Here is a 9,311-nt window from a genome sequence, read left to right on the forward strand (position 1 = left end):
GCAATGAGGCATTGTCAACTAGGCCTAGTCTATTGGAAATGTGAGCGGTCAGTTTTGGCACGCCGATTGTCGGATGGGTTGATGGATCGGCTATTGGATGGATGGACAGATAAATAGGAGGACTGACAGACAGACTGATAGGAAGATGGGCGGAAGTAGGAGGTAAAATGGTCACCACTTTCTACATTTTCGGACATGGAATATTGTGCAATAGCACCAACTTACCTCCTAAAAATTATGATTTAAATGACCTAAATTCGGACGTGGAAGGGGATATGAATGCTGAAATGAGAGCTACAATTGACAATGAAATTTATAAATCCTCAGAAATCACTTATATCCAAATGGATAGCTTAGACCATCATCTCTGTCCCTTTACTCCATAGAAGTACTTTTTAATATCAAATCGCGCATTTTTTATTTCGAAATATTTCTGAGAGTGTAAGCGCTTATTCAAGCCTATCAGATTTAAGGTCTTCAAATTTTTTTGGATTTCTCTTATAAGGGAGAGCTTGAATTGCAAACTGTTTTCGACAAATATAAATGCCTAAGCAATTTGATATACTAAGCAATATTTTTAAATATTTTATTGTTTTCTATACCTTTGGTTTAAATTTATAGAGCCTCCTTTCTCTTCAAAAGGCATAAGTTAAGCCTAACGAAGTGAGATGACAATGAATAGGTAAAGAAGAATCTGCCTCTAACCCAAAGTGTTGAAGAGAATTTTCTACTCACAAATTGATAAGATAATTGTGATTTTAAAATAAAAGGACCAACTACAGTGCACTAGGAAGGTGGATGGATAAAAATACACTTTCTTATCAGGGAATGTCTGGTGAAAATTGCGACAAATTCGGATTCAAAATTAACAAGTTAAATAAATGCAAATTGTTGAGAATTTGATCATGCTTTCGAAATATAACTTACAAACACATATGCAGCAGTTTTGCTTGTTAGAAAACGACGAAAACATTTTTTTGTAAAAATTGAAGCAGCTTGACCCTTTCATTTACTAAAGAGGATGAAAATATTCAAAGTTCATTAATTATTCATGGGCTAATTACTAAATCCAACTAAAATTTAATGACTGAAAGAGTTTCACGAACTTTTCTAATCGTGCCTTGGGTTATAAGAGATCATTTAAAATTGTTAGTACTTGCATGCTTTCATGGGAAAAGTGGATGGTTATGGTAGATGTTATATGGCCTCCTCAAACCTTCATTCTAGTATCTAGAGATCGCCTAATGCATTAGTCTTAAAAAACTCATATTAAGCCATAAAAATCCCATTTACGTATAAATTAACAAGTTCTAAGTAATAAGCGCTTCTAAAAAGGTACTTTATCCGTACATTAATGGGGAAAACAATAAGGTGAGGAAATCACCCACCCATAGTCGTTACTTGGCTGCAGAACTTTGGAGAATTAAAAACTTTTTAGACACCCTGAATGGCCTTAGTATTTTAAACTATCGAGAAAGTAGATGAGCAGTGATGTTCTGTTAATTATGCCACGTAAGTGTTCAATTTACTAAATGATTGAGTGCAAAGCTTAACCTGATCGCAATGTTCATGGTAAACTAATACACCATAAAACATTATTTAAGACATTGCTTTACTTAAGTGAGTGTCATCTACACTCTGCGTTTATGCTGCTACACTCCTTTAGATCATAAGCTAGCCATCTTGATGAACTTCGGGGCTCCTTCAACATAGAGAAGAGGATTAGGAGACTCGATTTCCAAATCTGTCCTAATGGTCCAAGACTACGAATATTGGAGGTCGAGTGGAGGAAAGGCAAAAGTTCCACACCCCAAGTGTAATTATATTCACTACATTTTCATGAATAGTACGCTTTTGTAGATTGTCCCCATTGCAGTGAAGATAACTCTATTTTATGTCGAACATTGATGATTATAAGGATTTATTTTCATAAATGATAGGAAAAAGTGGACCCTACCTTTGCTGTCGTTAAGGTATCCACTTCTTAGGTCTGGGAGAATAAACAACTAAAGTTTAAGAAGATTTTTGTTTTTTTATTGGTTATGTATCCGAAAAAGATGAACTCGGTTTCATCTTCGTAAAAGTTAATATCGTGCAACTCCTTGGGACTTCATTGAACCCGAAAGAAGGCGCAATTCTCTGGCGGAATATGTATCGTCAACCTACAGAATGCCTTTGAAGCTGCTGGCAAGGCTCAGAGGCCAGGTCCCGGACAGAGTTGCAATGGCGGAGCCCCAAGTGACGCATTACCAAAGTTGAGAGTTAAACGAACAGTTCATTTCCTTGAGTTTATCATTCGACACGTAGGGATGAAAACAGAAAAGTTTCATTAACCGATCTTGAGAAGATATGGAATGTAGTACAAGAATCACATTTCAAACTTTCTCCGTTCTTCTAAGACAAGCAAAAATTTTGACTGCTATAAATGACAGAAAATTTGCGGTGACACGCTAGAGAATTTATAATTCAAGGTGGAGAAAGTGATCAACTTAACTCAGGATTCATGGTGGTTCTAGAAAAATTAAGCTGCTCAAAAAGCTGGGAATAGGCATAAATATCCTGCTTAGCTCGGGAAATCCTCTTCGTGCTTTACTATTTTAGGCGCAGCTGTCTTGCTTCCGACATAAGTTGGTTCCAACCGACTGACCATATGTCACACATTTGTGACGCTACTTTGGAACCTATTATTATTCCTACCTCGAATAAGGCATTGCTCAGAAAAGTTTATCTACCCAAGAGAGTCTAAAGAAGCACATAAATTGCCGAGTTTTAACTGGTAGAAAAAACAAAAATGGATGAAAACTCAATTAACGTATCTGGCATTAAATCTCGCCAAATTTTAAAGTATCTGCCTTCAATATTTAACCCCTTTATGCAGGGTGCTTGCATGCAAGCACAAGTGAAAGACAGATGTGTATTATTTAAACGCACTTCTATTGTCTAAGCTCTATTGCGGTTTGTTTAAAATCCCCTTTATAGAATTAATAAGTCCTATAAGTCTTGGTTTTTTGCCATCCTGATACTTATACTAGTACGTTAATATGGGATTTGATTGTACTGAATAAAGCAATTTTTGCAAAATTAAAAGAAAAATGAAAGTTTAGAAGAGACTCTTTTACAAAATACTTGGTTATCTAATTGCGTTGTGTGACCGAAGAGGTTTGCACAGTCCCAGAAATATTTCGCTGCATTAACTTTTAGCCACCTATGAGAATTAGCGAGTGATTGACATTTCAAAGAACCATGGAGTTGTTCTTTCCCTCGCTTAAGTGCGTCATAAGGACTGGCTGTGCATTTTCAGTTGTTTGCTGGCTAAAATATCTGACTTGTGACGCAAAATGGCTTTTATATTGCAAGTGTCATTAAGCTAGTGTCTATTTCATTGGTTATCTCCACCCCGTAGTTTTAAGGCTAGCACCACTTCATACCAAAGGACTGCACCTGCCCTGTGTGGATGTGTGTTTGTTTGCATTCACAGCAATTATTTTCTTTCCAATGGGCAAACTATGGCCACTTAGATCTATCCACCCTACACTAAGCGATATGATAGGTTTAAATACAAAATATCACGGAGTGCATGAATACCTCTTCTTTCTCCTACTCATTTTATCTTCATTTATTTTCCACTTTTTCGTATTTATGGTCAGTCAGAACTTGTTAATGCAACAAAAATGTCACATTGGGATTGGATAAGACTAAGAAAGGGAGTAGAGAGGGCGAGCGATGAAAATGTGGGAGATACTGTCACAACCTCAACCTCAACCACAACCCCATCCTCATTCGCATTCTCTTTATTCCCCTGATGACACAATGGGAGACGAGACAGAATAAAAAATAGACTATTGGGAAAAATAAATGAGGCAAAAATGAAGGCAGTTGGGTTGTTTGCTGCAGAGGGGAAACATTTGCTAAAAGTACTGGTTGCGAGCTAATTTTTCACGGGAAGAAGACAATAGATTGATACAGCAATTTAGTTAACAAATAGCTTTAAGCTTTTAACGGTTGATTAATTTTATTAACCAAACACACTACATACTTGAACACTTTATTTGGTATGAAACACATGGTTTACACCACTTAAGAGATTTGCAGAATTTCAATAAAGCTTACCATTCCCAGTTTCTTACAAATTTTATTGAAAGTATTGTCCGCATTTCAATATGCACTTTGATTTTCCGCTTTTACGGTTCCTCTGCACTTTCTACACGAAAAACCGTAATGAGTATTCACATCCTCTGACATTTAACACTTCAAATGGGCTTGGATATGCAGCGCAAATGACATAAAATGTATAGTTGGAAAGCTGTACATTAAATAAGAAAGCAGTATTGCAAAAAAAACCAACTTGTCTTCCCTCGTCATCTAAATGTGGTCCGTTAGATTTGATTTCACCTTCGTCTTGTGATTGACTGTATTTCCTTTATTGCTAATCCCTTTATTTCTAAAATATTCAGCTATTGCGGAGATAATTAGGGTGGAATGTAGCTTTTAACTCCGGCACTTCTCCACAAAACCTCGCATGACTGCTAACGAGGCATCACCACCATCATTATCAACGATGTAATAGAAAACTCTCTCATTTTGATACAAATTAGTCGTTGCCTCTAATTCTCGTCCAATGGGCGATTTTATTATAACTACACTCTACTACGGAAGCATTTTCACTAGAATAGTTGAGGTCGAGGCTTTATAAAAGATGGAAATAGGGCATTTTGTCAAGGTCTGGTTGGGAACGACCCGTTGTATACCTAATGCATTGCAGAACCTTCACAGATGACTCAACAAATAGCCGGGAAATTTGGAAATATTTTGCTACCCTTTCTTTTCAGTTAAGACGGTGCATACTTATCAAAACACTTCCTGTTAATAACCCATCATGATTCACATTCATTTAAAAAAAGTAAAGCCAGCTTCATTGTTAGGAGTAATGATGGCATTTTTCAATATTATTACCTCAGAATCATTAGCCTACAGGTTAGATATGCATCATTTCCTCTTCCAGTAGCTACTAATTGCGGAGGAATTGTGCTATATGCCTCCCATTCAGCTGGTCACATGTCATCTGAATTTCCCGTTTCTGGTCTACGGTTTATTTTATGGGAAAATTTTTCAAATTAGATAACATTAATAAGTCTTTTTGAAATAATACGCCCAAGATTGTATCAAAAACCACTTAAATTGTTTCTATTGGTGAAGGCGCCTAAATAAGTTGTGAAAAGTTAGTCAGTTGGTCCATACTTACGACCTACTTGCGACTAACTAAAACACGATGCCCTTTAGATTTTTTTAATTTGGTGAGGGAAAGATTTTTTAACAAATTTTTCAGCCAAAATATTTAAATGGGGTGCATAATTACAGGATGGACAAATAGATTCTTGCCACTTATGTAGTAAAAACCTAATGAAGAACTTTTCATTGCTAGGAGTAACCACCACTCCTACCTACCATCCCTCTCAAATGAGACGGGATGGCTGAAAATCCCTCTTTCATCAGACTTTCCATTATGAGGGCGATAGCAGCCAAAGTTAACTAGGGGTAGCATTCATACAAAAACAGCGCCATCAAAATCAGTCTCTAAAGCTGAGCTTGAAGAGTTTTCCAGACACATAAGACATACAATCCATTAAATATTTTATTTTGCTTAAAAGCTATGAAAATGACTTTTCTTAAGGATTTTAATGCCCCTAGGCTCATTTACTGCCAATCAACTGACACACCGACATAAACAAGTCCTCTGTTCCGCTGGTCTGGCATAAAACTGTGTCTGTGATAACACTTTAAATTTATGATTAATTGCCTTCCTCGGCACCGTTTCCTTTTACCTATCTCCCCCCCCCCCTTTTAAGAATTTCGATGTGATTTACAAAGAGTGTGGATAATAGGTCCCAGTAGATTGAGGATAAAGTCTTAAAAGTTATTTGACGCAAAATTACTTATTTTCAACCCTTTCCTAGATCCTTCTACAAATTATCAAAAAAGAGCCATTTTTTACTAGCTTTTCATGAAGTGGTCAAATGTGTCATCCCGTCTTGACTGTTCCACACCTCCTTCCAAAGTTACAAACTTTTCAGTTTAAGCTATTGTATAACATTTGCTTAAATAATGAATTTGGCTCCAATTCTAACCTAAGCAATCGTTGATCTTCAACAAATTTCCTTGCACCATCAAAAGCCTCGAACGTTTTTACAGACATACTAGCTAGAAATCGGCGTTCTTTCCAACGTCACATGAGAATCTTAAGTGTAAGTGTCCTCAAGTTTTGGAAGTAGGTGAACTAAAAATTTGTTATGGTTTACCACATAGCTCTCTGCAATGATTTGTTGAGAGTTGGGGAGAAAGTATATGTAAAATTGATGCCTCTGTGGACAATTTAGACCTCAAGTTCTGGACTTCAGTATCAGAGACACAAATCCTTTTGGTAGCATTTCTTCTACCGCTTTCAAAGATATGGCACTAACCAAATATATCATCCATACTAAGTGGAAAAGTTGACTTCATTTGACTACCCTGTCAGCATTAAAGTAATCATGCTTTAAACAACCTTTCATTCATAATAACAACTAACAAACCAACCCCTTTAGCTGTAGTGGTGGGATGAAATTGTATCAATAATTCATCATGCTGAGGGATGCCCCTTCAAAGAATTTCACGTTAATATTGATGAGGAAAGTAATTGCTGACTGACGTGTTCAGAGGTTGGAGATTTCTTTAACGTAGTACTCAATGTGAGTGAGAATGTAACAGTTGGATAGAGGTGAAGCAAATGATTCTCACCCAAATATCACACACTAACAGAAGACTGTGATTGAGACAGTCTGTTCTTCACCCATGGTATAAGGTTTATAAAAATCAAGTTATACATTGCAGATGCATTGTTGACTGACTAGCTGACTTGCAATGCAAAAGATCTTTAAATTACTTATTTTGCTAAACAGACGAATGTTTCAATCCCTACTTACAAGCCACACTTCCAACACATGCAGCGTGTGAATGTGTGGTGGAGCGCAGATGAATTTTTTGAGGTCTGTCCACCCTACATTATGAGATATGGTACGAATGAATCCAAAATATCTCCAAGATGTGCAGGTAAGACCTTCTCATCCTCCTCCTCATCTCGTCCCTCCTTTTCTCATTCTTCTTCTTTTTGTTTTAATTTTCTCTTCGTTTTCTTTTTATTCAGAATAGTTTAGAAGTTACTAAAGCTTCTAGAATGTAAAAATTGCTCGTGAGAAATTCCCATATTACATTTTGAGGTCAGGTAGAATTTGCAAGGAGGTTGGAAGGGAATGAGAGATGGGAGAATGAGATGCTGCCGTATCCGTAACATTAGCCTCATCCACCTCATTCCCCTCGTGACATCTGTTTTAGTGATGATTACGAGCCTTCCTTGGCATCGAATACACATGCTGGGCGACGAGCCAGAATAAACGAGAACATGTGACTGGGAAACAAAAGTGGGGTAGAAAAGGAGATGGGTGGGTTGTTTATGTGATAAAATTTGATTCATTAGTTAGCTTTTAATTTGTAGGGGAAGAGAAGTTAGCTCTTTTAAACAATAAGTGAAAATAAATAAAATCTCACATTAATCTAATTTGTTTATTATAAAAATGTCACGATCTTATTTGTCTACCTCACAGTTTCACATAAATTAGGCATTACTTAGGTTAATGACCTACGTTTTTTTTAAAAATTTTATTGCAGCCATAGGGGGACCTCATCTAAAACACTGCCCATTAATTCTTCAATGTGTGCCGCTAGTGTAGGTATTGTCTTCGGTATGCTGCAGTCTTTTACGACATTCTTGAAGCTGCCAAGGATGTTTAGAAGCTTCCATATTTACAAATTATTTGAAATCATTTCCAATTAGTGGGGAGGAAGAGCACTTTGAAGTATTTGACTCCTCCATGAGTGGAAGAATAAGCTACGATTCAAGAAAGGTAGGAACGACATTCTATCATAAGCTAAGTATTGTAGAGAGAACTTATTGGGACAAGAATCTTGCTCTCAGGGTTGGCTATGGATAACTTGAAGAGTACGGAAACGTATGACGAGTGTAGAGAGATTCAGGTGTTAAACGGCTACAGGTAAGACCAGGATGATGGAGTGAGATCCTTGAAGGTGGTCTCCAAAGTCTCCTCAAGTGTGGCTTAGGCTAATCGTACTACGGTAAATCTCGATCGAATTCACTTATATACTTTTACAATGGCCCATGCTAAGTGTCAAGCAACAGCACCATTCAAAACGAAGAAATATAACAGAATATTATTTGTTTTGAGCAAGTGCTTTTGGTCCTCTTCCAACCCTTCTGTTGACCTTAAGAAGTACATCAGGCGTTTAAAATTGTCACGTTGAAACTTTAAAATAACCTCAAAGTTTAATGGAACTTTCAAATTTACATGCGAAATCAAGAGTGCTGTCATGGCGGTGATAAAAGTGGTAGTAGGTGACAGGTGTACCCTACCAAAGAGTAATAGCAGCTCCATGTAATAAGTAAGTCTAACCCAGTCCAAACACCCTCAATCGAGATGGCGGGCAACATTGGTAGTGCACAGTAATGAAAATTTTTATTAACAAGGGCACAAAAATTGTGGCTGTCTGTTTGTACAGTAAGCCTCAACCAGAGTATGATGACAGTAATGACAGGTATACATTGATTAGACATTTAAACTACCTAGGTACTTCAAAGATGTATGGCCATATATTCGTTAGTAATGATCCTAACTATGCTGGCTCCCAGTCTACACCCTCAGCAGTCATCCCTGTTCATGACCAACTGGTAGATGCATAACCGGCCTTCCGTGGAGGTAGCATAAGAGATCAGGTGGTTCCAAAGAACCATTCTACACCGAAGATTTGGAGACATAAGGTAAATGGTTGAAACAGAGGGCGATATACATGGCGAAATATTATTGTAAAAAAATTGGTGATATTTTTTAAACTCAACAGTCCCGATTTGACTTGAGCGCCCCCCAGTATTTAACTAACTGGTGTCTCTATTTCACTTCAAAATATCCAGCATATCCTTCATTACCGGAAGGCACCTTTACTGGTTTAAACAGTAGTAATAGTTTAGTATTACCAATAGTAGCAGCAATAATAACGGAAGTATTCGTATTATGAGGAGCAGCAGTAGCAGTAGCATTAGGAAGGAGGGGGACGAATTCACGTGTGGCTTTGTGTACAGGCGGGAGGGTAGTTTCAACGGCCTCTTCCAAGCGTCGAACGCTTTCGACACCGGGGTGAGTATGGGTTGGACTGATGGTTGGAAGGATGGATTGGTGGGTGGATGGATAAAATCACTAAACAGCGCT

This window comes from Echinococcus granulosus (genome assembly GCF_000524195.1).
Source record: "Echinococcus granulosus chromosome Unknown EG_S00033, whole genome shotgun sequence".
Taxonomy (NCBI): Eukaryota; Metazoa; Platyhelminthes; class Cestoda; order Cyclophyllidea; family Taeniidae; genus Echinococcus; species Echinococcus granulosus.